The 12,781-nt window shown below is 41.2% G+C and overlaps 1 protein-coding gene across 1 annotated transcript in view; it reads left to right on the forward strand.

The window, feature by feature from the left end:
- The window catches only part of PTGFRN (prostaglandin F2 receptor inhibitor), a 97,326-nt gene that overhangs the window by 62,193 nt on the left and 22,352 nt on the right, over positions 1-12,781 (forward strand). The window lies entirely within an intron of this gene.

A 12,781-nucleotide genomic window follows, 5' to 3' on the forward strand; every position in this document is an offset into this window, starting at 1 on the left:
GCCCCACTACCCAAACATCTTAAAACCCAATCATACTTGGGCTTCAAAGTCTGACATGGTATTTTGAATTTCAGCAAATACACAACTGCAGTGCATGCATCTGTTCCTCAGAATTGCACTCAAACTCTCAATCTTAGCTGCATCATCAACTAAATTAAGCTATTTCCTGTCGATGTCCGAGTGCGTAGTTGAGCGTGACTTAGGCATCAGATAGGTACATTTCTGATTTGTTCTATGTTGCATTCAGTTACTTTCTTGTGGTGCTGAGCAGTTTGAGAGTGTTTAGTGTGCTTATATAAGAGCTGAGGCTGCTCTGGATATTGGTGTTGGCTTAACTCGTGATTTCTTGGATTTTTAATGATTACATATTTCAAATTCCCCAAGTGCATTTCCGTCAAAGTTAACAACTCCATGGGCAATCTGACCTTGGTTTTCTATGTATCAATGCCGTAGCAACTTCATTGTTATCTCTGTTCCCATTTCCCATGTGTTTCTTCCCCTTGCACCATCTCACTTCTCTTCTGTGCCCCCGTGCACTGCCCAGAGTCACAGTATCTGAAGCTTTGAGGGAAGAGGAGTTCTTGGTTTGCTGTGGGGACAGAGGTTTGCACAAACTAGGATCTGCTAATTTTCAGTTGCCCAGATAGTTGTGAAATGATCCTCAACCAGGCAGTTTCTAAAACTGAAACGTTTTATGGCAGCCACAGTGGGGCCAGGACCACAGGTGAAGCCTTAGGAGTCATTATAAAATGACGTCCCCTGTTGCATCTGTGCAGGACCCTGATGCTATCAGATACTAGCCCTTCTGAAAATGCACCTGGCCTTAGAGGGGAAATGAATGTCTATGGTTGGGCTTACATGGAAGATGGGTTAAAATACAACTTCATTTTGGATAACTTCAATCCAAACTGTATCCCAAATTTAAAAGTTACACAGACAAATAGCAAAGGTAGGGGAGAATTAAAAAGCACAGTTTGAGGAGAAATGGTTCAAATAAGATTTGAAGATACCTCACCAAACTCAGACAGAAGGTGTCCAATAACGGTAAAGGTGCTTATGCAAATTAATGTATATCTCCTTATATCTCCTCCATGTCATACAGGAGGTGGTATCCCTGTTTTACTGATGAGGAAATGGGCACAGAGTTTGACTTGATCGAGGTCAAAGTCAAGAGGGAAAGAGGTACTGTAGGCTATTCCACATGGCAGACTCTGCAGAGACGGCACTCATGAAGAACTGTGTGAAGGGGACAAAAAGTCAATGGATCAGGAGTAGAGCGATGAGGTCCTTGACATAGGCAAGAACAAGTCCATGGAGGATTGAAAAAAAGCTAGAAAGTGCCAATTTGCATTAAATCCTGAACTGAGTGGTGGCCTGGTGGGGGTGATCTCTGACTTGCTCTGAATGGTGCTTCCATCTTCTGCTCGGGAATAGCACTGCCTGACCTAAGCATCTGAAATTCCTGAGCGGTTAGAACCCTCGCGGCATACCAGGAAGGCATTTTAACTGCCACTGGTGGGTTGCAGTCAGGTTACTTATCTAAACTATTAGCAGCTGTAGTGTTCCAATCGCCTCCAATTTGAAAAGCTCAAACTGATAGTCTCCTGAGTCCATGCTTTGGGGGTGAAGCTGGGAGGAAATCAATAAGAAAATAGAGGAACTCTCTCAGCAAAGGAAGTTCTTAATGAGTTTTACGTGAAAGCATTTAATGGTTGTAGGAATATCCTTCTGTGTCTTTATTGATTTCTGTTTGGAGCTGGGAGACTTGTTGAATTGGAAATCCTTTCCTCTAACCTGGCTTCCTCCCAAATCTGTTTTGTCTAAGCTTGGCTGTGTTTCAAGGAAAGCTTTTTATTGCACATACACCTTGTGAAATGTGACCTGTATGAACTGCAGGAGGCCTGTAAGATATTTATATACGAGCTGGAGACTGCACACACACACTCCCGTATTTCCCACCGTAGTAATCTTGAAATGTGGCATAGTTCTGAAAAGTTTTTCCATGAATATCTGTGGGGAGAACGTCTCTCTCAGATTCTTCCCAGTGCTGGCAGGACATGCTGGCTATAGGCAGAGGCCACCTCATCCTTCTTCTTTCTCTGCTCAGTGCTGCACAAAGATGAATTTACTCCAGTAATTTCATGCTCTGAAACGTAAAGGAAAAGTCTCTATTTAAATTTCATGAATTGAAAGCTCTGATAAAATCTGTATTTCAGAATCATATAAATTAGAAGTGTGTGTTGTGGGGGGAAGTGGAGAGAAACTACTAGGTATGGTCTACATACTCCCAAAACCAGGGTCAACTGGAGATTTGTTCCCTGGTGTGTAACTTCATAGATTTTTATGGGCAGAATGGACCATTGTGATAATCTCATCTAACTTCCTGCATAACTCGTCCCAGGACTTGTATTAATTCGTGCTACAAGTACAATGGCTGTGATTGAGTTAAAGCATATCTTCTAGAAAAACGTCCAGTCTTGATTTAAAGATTTCCAGTGATTTTTTTCCAATGTTCTTTTTCAGTCTACTTTGAAATGTCTCCTGAAATGGGAGATGTCACTTCCTTTGGGAGATTATTCAGCAGTCTAATAGTTCTCACTGGTAGCAAATGTTTCTTAATATCCAGCCTGAAATTTCCTCCTTTTAATTTCATGCCATCATTCTTAGTGACATCTCCTGATATAACCCTATGCGGTTCTTCTCCCTTCTTAGTGCCTGCACCTTTCAGATATATGGACCTGTGTCCTCTCTTAATCTGGCCAAACTGAACCTGTTTAGTTCTTTTGACTCCTCACAAGGTTAGTCCCTTTCATAATGCACACTCCTCCATCCCAAATATCACAATCCTTCCTAGCCCTCCTTCAGACCAGGCTTCTTAAAAATTAGGGCTGCTTGTAACATGTCAAATACTTTCCACCACAGGATATAAACGTTTTTATGGTCTAGATGGTTTTAGAGCTGCTCCTTGATACAGTGAAACACCAAGGCCGCCTCTTGCTATACCAGTGCCCCAATTCTCTGTAACCTAAAGGATGAGTTGTTAGCCCACTTGGAGAAATTCTCTAAGCCCTAGGACAAAGGTCTATTTGGCAATTGAAAAGTGCAAAAGCAACAACCCTGGAGGACTGGTGATTACTTAGCCACTGAGCAGTGCTAACTACTACTTCCACCGATATGCCTCGGCACTGCACTCTCAGGGGATCACCACTGAAAGAGAGGGGTCTTCACTTTCCCCTACCATCCTCTTGCTGAGCTGGGAAACAAAGGGCTAATTAGTGCTTAACTGTGAGTGTGGTTTTTGTGACACAGACTCCTATCTGCTAGGCCCCAGACGGGGGGGATGGGACACATTCATTTCACACAGGTTATGATATAGCCATCAGATAGTAACGGTTTCATTTTCTTCCCAGTTGGGCCATAGTTGAGCCAGTCACCTTGATGTGAAAAGCTTCCTACTCATATACCCAGAGGCATCCAGTCACCCTGAAGTCCGGATGGCGTATCCCATAGCAGTAAATGCTTTGCCAATATTCCCCCCAGCTAGTATTTAGAATGGCTTCTCCCACAGCATGGTTACACAGAGATCCAGGGCAGTATTTCTGTTCCACAGAAGTGATTTTGTGGGATGGGGGAGAGTTTTACATCTTTTTTTATGGACGCACATTATGTGAGAGACGACAATCTGCTGCTTGGGCTTTTCTGTGCTGGCTGCCTCCAGAGAAACCCAGCAAAGGGTGAAAAGCTGGCTAGTCAGAAACAAAAGGGAATTTAAGAAGCTCCTTGGTGTAATCTTCAACTCTGGATTACATCTGTCTATGAACTCATTACATAGCAATGTTTTATCACTTGTTTTGGAAGGAGTAAAGATAAACTGAGAACTGTTGGAAATATGAGCTATTTGATGTTAAACTTGTGATTAAAATAAAACTGTGCCCCCTGCTGAGTCGGAGATCTGACTTCTTTTCCATTCCCCTCTCTCCCTCACTTACTTTCCTCTTTTCTTGATCAACTATATTTGTCTTAATCAGGGAAGTGAATGAAGAGCAGTACAGCAGAAACTCCCTGGCAAGAAAGACCTGTATTTTTCTACCCTTTATTAGTGGGTAGAAATATGCTTAGTCATCATAGTTTTTTCCTCTCATCAATTTGTAGCTGGAACTGTAAACCACAGATTAAAGTACAGAGGGTTCTTTCCGGTAATAACTATTATGAAATTTGGGATGGTGTTGGTTAGGGAAAACTATATAGAAAGAATAAAGGTGGTGGGGGAGGTTGAGGGAGAGAGGAGTTTATTACTTGGCGATTATGGTATCTTCAATGCAATAGTGGATGGCTTGGTGCCAGGGCAGTTATGAATAATATTTTGGAATAGAGATTATTTGCAGGATTGCATCAGTTTTTCCTCAAATGGTTTATGGCACTGCTTGATTTCAAGTAGAAAAGGCACAGGACAATGATTGCTGTTGGGGAACAGACTAGATAACAGAATTCCTTCTTTGTACTTCTCATTCTGAAGCCCTGTCTACACTTACCTCCGAGATTCGGCGGCAGTTGACCGGAGTTACGCAAGCTACACAAAAAATGTGCGTAACTCCCGTCGACTTCTGTGGTTCTCTTCTGCGCGCCGTTTTCACTGCACTGCACCGACGGGAACCGCGTTCCCATCAACGCAGTGCTACGCCACTTGAGGGGGTGGTCTTAATATGTCAATTTCTGGATCGACTGAGCGGGTCTTCACCGACCGCTCAGTCGATTCAGAGAAATTGATCTGATGGTGGTGAATTTGCCGCCATCACTGTAGACTTAGCCTGAGTCACTGTTACCTTGGACAGGGTACCTAACCTCTCTGTGCCCTGCTTTCCCCATCTCTGAAATAGGGATAACACTTGCCTACATGAGGCTAAATTTGATTTTTGTATAGTGCTTTGAGAACACAGTCTAAAATGCAGTATAGAAGGTCAGAAGATAAGGTTGCCATCTTCCATTATAAATCCTTTCCCCCATTACTTCTAACTTTCTGAAACACTTATTTAAGGAATGAAATTTTCTGCACTTTATTTGGTCTTGATCCAGCAGTCTAGAAAGATTGAGTGATGTCAGTTCAGCTGTTTTTTGAATTCTGTGTGTTTGTCTTTAAAAATGAAAGGAAAACAGCCCTTAAACTTGGAGATTTTGTGCAAGTATTACTCAATCAACCACGCCAGGTTTGTTCAAGCTTGGCTTCTTGTGTAGCTGTCTTTGAGCTCTAAGGAATAAACCAAGTTTGATATAGTTTGAGCTATTAGCTTTTTTCAATGTATGCAAAGAAGAAATTGCGGGAACTTTTTTAAAAATCTAAATCTAATTCACTTCAAACTGCTGGGCCCGGAGATGTACTCTATTTTTTGGACTGAACTAAACTGTGGCCCAGAATTTGTGCCAGGCATTTAGAAGGAATCAGACCAAATAGATCCCGATCCTGGTCCTGGAATTTACATGTTCCTATTAGCAGCTTTTACTCTTGGTTGTTGTTGTTGTTGTTGTTTTTTTAATTATGCCTAACCTCATTCTCCCCTAAACCTCCCCTACTCCTGAAATCAAAGTGAGGCTTGAGTAATCAATCTTTCAAAAGTGAAAAAATGAAGAGCTGTGATTGAAAGATCTATTTTAACTTTGCCATTATATTATATTTATGTCTTTTAATATAACATAACTTTTTAACCTTTTCAGCTATAATATATATAGTAGAATAAAAATAGCTATTTCTTCTCTAACCTTAGTATGTACCACAGCTTACTGTCTGACTTTGATTTTTAAGTTTTTCTGTGATTTACGATGTCAGCTTAATTTTAAAACTAGGGAACCAGTTTTCCTCTAAGAACACTTGTTTGTAAAGTTGATGGTCAAACTTTTTCATCGAATTTCTTAGCCTGAGTGAAAGCTAAACCAGCTTAGAACATAGGGTTGATCTTCAAACTTAAGGTCATTCAGCTTTAAGTGTTCCAGACTTTAAACTTACTGAATAGTATTTTTTTTCAAACGTGGCTTAATTTAGTTCTTGATGAGATCTATAAAAACAAGTCATCTGATTTGTCTGTACTGTAACTGAAATTTCAGTTTGTCATTTATAATAGTGACTGTCCGTATTTTAAATTATTAAGTACAGGCAACATGATTAAGATGGAGCTCTTAGCCACACATGCATTTCCTGAATGGAGTGCCTGATTTCTCACTGTTAACATTAACTCCCAGTCTTTTTGGCATGAATTTAGTCTGCTTCTCATTTATTAAGAATTCTATCTATGAGTATGAGGAAAAACCAACCTGATTTGCACCAAAGTCCTAGAAGTCTGCACTATTGCGTATTTAACTGAGGTGCCCTGTGCTAAGAGGCATGCCTGAAAGCAGCATGCTTGCTCTGATGCCAGCCCTTGCCTTCAGAAAGAAAATGCCCAGCTAGAGATTTTTTTTTTTTTTTTTTTGGCTATGTATGCTTTAGTTGACAGATCACAACATTGTTTATTTCTGTGGAAGTGATTCACTTCTCATTTCTGCTCATCTCTTCCTATTAGCTTTAGCTGACGTCAGGGCAACTGGTATAAACAGGGAAACATAAATCAGGGCAGTTGCTCTCTGAGTAAAAATGAAGACTGCTTGCAATTGCTTTTTAAAAAAAGGAATGGGGAGTTGGTGGCTGCGGCGGACTTTTAGTGAGTTACGGAGCGCTTCACGTCTTTGTAGGTCACTACTACAAATCCTGCCCAGTTGAGTAATGACCAAAACTTGTTACCTTCTGATGGTGTTTGTGTCCCATGTGAAACACAGTTGGTCATCTCAGTCCAGTTCCTGATTAAGTGCCCACATCGCAAACAACCAGAACTGATTGTCCCCAGATAATTTCAACTTCTGCAGTGGGACAAAGAGTTGAATGAGCCATGAACTTATCCCTGAAGGTGGTTTCTTCAGGCACACAGGGGTGAGGTGTGAGAAGTGGGATGATGCCTCATAGGGAAACTGCTCCTGCTTAGGCCGGAGTTGTGTGGATAGAGTTTTCCAGGACTGTCAGTCTAGCAGCTTTTATTACAACAAAGCTCGCTTAAAACATAGTTTAAAAGAGGAAGCCCAAGATGGTGGCCCCTGAAATGTTTCAGGGTTTTCTGTTGAAATCCTGCATTTCTGATGTAGGATGACGGTATTCTTCCTTTCCTCCTAACTTTTTTGCGCTTCAGTGACCATTTTCCCATTTGGAGATGATTTGCAGGAGATGTGTACTCGGGAAGGGAACTAATGGTTTCTCTCTGGTTATTGTGGCTTACTCAGGGGAAGTGTGATCATTAAACGATGGACGTAGGGAAGCAGCTGCTCTTTGTTGCACAGTATTATCCTAGAAACTTAGGCAGGCTGGTGACAAGCAGGGAGAGGCAGCTGATGGTCTGAAAGCAGAAAAAAATTATAAGAGATGAAAATTTTTTTCTCTGATCACAATTAAGTACTGTGACTCCTGCTTTTGAATTATTTTATGGTAAAGGGTGCTCAAATTCTACTCATTTGAGAAGCTGTACTAGCTGCAATTAATGTGCATAAAATGGAGTAGATTGCAGATGACTTCATATTTAATATGGAGACATGACCTGCAGAGACTACAGGTCACAATATGTGATGTTCTGTATTGATAACTCTTCCCTCTACCTACACACACACAGAAACCGAGTATCAAGGCTGTGCTTCTGGAACACAGAGCAGATCGTCAGCAAGGCAAAGTGACATTGACATGGATCAGACAATTCTTATCTATCTTACTCTGTCTGTCAAGGATCTCTAGGGAAGTATGTACAGGAATGCTAGCTTGATTCTCTTCTCTCTACAAATATAATGGCAGGACCTGTGGGAATGACGTGATCCCCTCCTGACCTGATGTAGGAGTTCATTCACTGATGCTGAACGCTGCAGTTACTGCATTGAACAGGATTCAATGATTATGGTGCCATTCACGTTCAGTCTACACTGCAATGCATTAGACTCAGGGAGGGCAGTGACACTGCACGCAAACGTGGCAATCTCACGCTTTGAGACTTTGATGTTTTATACATCTAAATAAAATGAGGGGATGCTGACCTGAACATGGATGGCTAACATTGACTTTGTAACAAGTGCTTTAGCATCTTTAATTTCTAGCTGCACAGCTCACTGAAGACTGACAGAAAAGACCTTAATTTGTTTTATGGGAAGGATAAACTTTATCCGAATGCCTCTAATAGCAGCGAGATTGCTGGCTGTCTTTGGAAACAATTTGAATATTCATAGAAAGATTTTGGACAGAGTCTGAGGGAAGTGGTCATGCTAATATTCCTTCCCCTGGCTTTGCAGAGGGGACCTCAACATGTTCCCTTCTGGTGGTGATGAGACAATATTAAAAGTCATGATATCTGTCTTATTGCAGTTGATTTTCAGTCCAATTTGCTGGCTAAATATGTTGTCGAGTTGTTTTCTCTTCTCTATGGTGATGGGTATGTGATAAGAGAGCAAGATCATCTGCAAAGTCTAGGTCTTCAAGGGATGAGAAAAGGGTGTCAATCTAATAGCTCTTGGCATGTCTTCTGTTGCATGCCACATTACCCAATCAATGGCAATGTTAAAGAAGATTGTAGACATAACACACCCATGCCATATTCCTGTTTTGATTTCAAAACTGAGCTCACTGTGAGTGTGACCAACATTACATGTAAAGTTGGAATAGAAGTTTTTAATGATGTTAATAATATGAAAAGGGATTCCATAAGCCCGCAGAATACGCCATAGGCTGATCTCCTGTGAATGTTGTCAAAAACCTTCTCAAAGTCTATGGAATTCATGTAAAGATGTTGTTCTATTACATTTCGTAGAGTAAAGATCGGATCTGTGCATCCACACCCTTTCTGAAAACCTACTTGCACTTTTCTGAGAACACTATCAACTGCCTCTGGTATACATTGGACTATGATCTAACACAATAACTTACCTGATACAGATCAAAGTGTAATATCACACCAGTTATAATCACTGAGAGCTCCTTTCTTTGGTATTTTATAACCCCATTGATTGACTTATCTGGCACTTTTTTCCTTTTCCCAAACTGATGTAACTGAGGGGCCAGGATAGCTCCTGAACAATTCTGCATTCAAGTTATCCTTGCCAGGAGCTTTCCCAATTTTTAAAAGATTTGATGGCTTGAATGATCACTTCCTTTGCTGGGGTATTTATGTCGATATCAAGATCTTCTTCTGCCTCCTGAATGTTTGCTTCCTTTTTAGGTGGCTCCCTATTCAGCAATTCTTTGAAAAGCTCTATCCAACTGCATATCTTGTTTTTTTCTGTTGTCAATAGGTGGCCTTGTTTGTCTCTGATGAGAGTGTTTGTTGGTGTCTGCCATTTACCGCTAATAAGCCGTGTTATTTTGTAGACAGTTCCTTGTTCACCACGGATAGCTGCATCCTCTGATTGTATTGCCAGATTATCAATGTAATGTCATTTATCCGCTCTCACAAGGCATTTAACCTTCTGTGCCTTACTATACTGCTTGTAATATTTGTCCTTTAGCCTCTGAGATTGTCTAAAAAATTTTTCTTCAGTGTAAGGTGTTCCATGCACTGGATGTAATCCACTCCTGTCTTTTCTTCTGCCTGTAGCCTAGACAGGCATCTCTACTCTTTTTATAAATTGTTGTTACTTTGCCCCATTTTTGTTGATCTCTGGATTCCCCTCCTCTTCATCAGGATCTTCAAGTGCCTGAAACCTGTTCTTTAATTGCAGAACAAAGACTTTCTGTATTTCAGGTGACTTTAGCTTATCAATGTCGTGTCTATGTCTCTTGTTTGACAGACCCACACTTCTCAGTTTTAGCTTGATGAAGGCTGTCATAAGATGGTGGTCACCACCACCATCAGTTCCCCGTCTTACTTTCACATTTGTCAATAAGCATTATCATTTACCTTTAATCATTATATCGTCGATCTGGTTCTTACCTCTGCCATTTGGAGAACACCAAATCAGCTTGTGAATTTCACAATGTTGAAACAGAGTTCCGCCAATGACTAGATCATTCATATTGCGGAGATTAACAAGCCTCTCTCCATTTTTATTCATAGTGCCACACCTATGTCTTCCAATTGCTCTGTCATTATTTGCATTATTCTTACCAACCTTAGCATTCAGGCTCCCATGATGATAGTTAAGTCAAGACATGATACTCTCTCCAACTCCACCTGTAATGTAAGGTAGAATTTGTCCTTTGCGTCTTCATTGTTATCATTTGTTGGAGCACAGCACTGAATCAGAGTGATATTATTCTGTTTCCCTTTGTCTAACTCTCATAAGTCTGCTTCTGCTGGGCTTCCATTGAAGCAGGAGCCACTCCACTCCCGTCTTCAGAGGAATGGCAACACCCTTGTAATGTTGTTCATCATCCCGTACAGAATATAGCAAAATTTCTCCTGAGGCTGTTGTTAATCTTCCTGATCCTGTCCGTCTACTCTCACTGACACCCAGGATGTAAATCTGTAGCATCTCATCTCTGCTGTGACCTGAGCTAGCTTCCCTGTTTTGTACATTGTCTGTACGTTCCGAAAACCAAGTTTGTTTTTGTCTTGGTGCTGAGCACTTCAGTCTTCATGCCAGTGGCTTCCTTTCAGCTTTCGCCACTGGCAGTCATACAGGTCATTGATGCCTGAAGGCCATCACACACGGTAATGGTTGATTTCTCCGCTGTTCTTTCTGTAACAAATGTTTGTTTGTTTTTTACAAAACAGGGTTGTTAGCCTTGTGCCTAACCCCCAACCTGGGGGACCCAGGTGTCTGTTTTATCTGGCCCCTCCCTCAGACTAATCTGGCATGGTTGAATCTACCAGGAGTGAAAAGGCCTCTGCTGGCACAGACTCTGGGGATTGTTGGGACACACAAGCTGTCCCTCCATGACAAGGCACAGACAGCAAGGGACAGGGAATTTAGGAAGCCACAAAGTGATTGCTTCATCTTAATTGGAAATTTGGCAGGATATGCTCTCTTATCTACAATGTCAGAATAGATTTCCTTAATTCTGATGTCGTGGTCTAGTGCTGTTCACTCACTTGGCTGTAATAAAAAGTACGTAGAAATACTGGATCACTCAATAATGGCTAGTGGTTTTATTGTGCATTCTTCATGCTGCTTTGTTTTTGGATTGATAACTGCATTATGTAAAGGAGCAAAACAGATGTTAGAAGGATAAAACTTCAACCTATGAGCTTCCTACATTTGATCCTAGTTCACTGGAGTATACCATAAGGGCAGGTTTAAAATATGTGATTGAGAGAGAGATGATGATGGTTCTGAGTGTACTACCTAGTCCTCAGGAAGTGCACCATAATCAATCTCTTTGGGGATTTGTACGTGATTTTTGAGATATTTAATGTGATGAACAAAGGCCATAAAAGGAATGGGGGTTGGTGAATCTGATCATATTTAAGGTTTTTTTCAACCTTTTAAACTATTTTTGTCAAATGCAAAACTAGTAACAGATCAGGAAGCCATTTCCCACAGTCATTTAGACCCATGGTCCCCTGACCCAGCGGTAAAATAATGAAAAAATGTAAAGAGAAGCTAAGCTATATACTGTGTAATGGACATTAGACTGACCTCCCCCATCTCAAATCGGATGGTACAAGTGATTGCTCTGTATGCAATATGTATACTGTATTTATTTTTATATTACAAACTTCATCTCTGATTCCTCTTCTACTCTTTTTCCCCTTCCATGGATGTTAAAGCACTTTACAAAAGTGAGTGAACATTATCATCCCATTTTATATGCAGGAAAACGGACGTGGAGATTACAAGACATTTCCTAGTAGGCCATACAGTGAGTTAAGGGCAGCGACAGGAATGAGTAGCCTAACTTTGATGAAACTTCTGTCATGGTACATTTAATTTCTAGGGAGACCTGGGCACAGTGCCCTAATTCCATTCCAGAGCTTTGGTCCAGTAGTGACTTCAGGAAAGAGTACAATCTGCTCAGTCGCTAATACAGCTTCCTACAGAAACCTGGATTTCCTAGGAGGCTTCCCTAGAGGCCTGACAGGACTCTGCAAAAGTTATGAAGATTAATGGATTTAAAGTAGAGACAAGACCACAGAATGATGGAGACAACCATAGAGGTTGCTGTCTGGTTTCTCAACTCTTTGACAGGTGAACCCTTATTTTTAGTGGAAGACTCATATTATGGAATATTCAGATATCGATCCTTCAGTCTTCCACCGACAAAAGAGGTACCGTACTAGGAATGTGAACCTATGTGAAGTACCATTACTCTGTCATTAATCTTTCACCACAGGTTTGGTACTGGTCAAAAGTGGGTGTCTTGATCTATAGGCTTTTCTGTGGTGTGCATCACCATAGTAGCTGAGCTCCTCACAACAACCCGAAGAAGGTATATCCATATTATCACCATTTTACATTTGGAGGAATTCAGACACAGATTTTTTGACTTGCCTAGGATCATACAAGAATTCATGTATGGTAGAGCCAGGAGTAGGGCCCATATGAAATTGTGGCCATATAATAAAGGTTATGTGCTCTAAGAGGTGAGTTGGTCTTTGTTCAACTCCTAATAGAAATGTCCACATCACACACATCAGTGGCTCTGCAATCAAAGCAGAAGGGGATCAAGATTGAAATGGGCAAAGGACACCAAATTCACTTCTAGCCCCTATAGGCACCTCCTCCAGGGCAAGGGAGGAGCATGTTGGCAGAGGACAGCATGCGGTAAACTTGCACTCCTGCAGCCACACTG

The sequence above is a fragment of the Emydura macquarii genome, unplaced genomic scaffold, assembly GCF_026122565.2.
Source record: "Emydura macquarii macquarii isolate MOO-44397 ecotype Brisbane River unplaced genomic scaffold, CSIRO-AGI_Emac_v2 contig_1119, whole genome shotgun sequence".
In the NCBI taxonomy this organism is placed as follows: domain Eukaryota; kingdom Metazoa; phylum Chordata; order Testudines; family Chelidae; genus Emydura; species Emydura macquarii.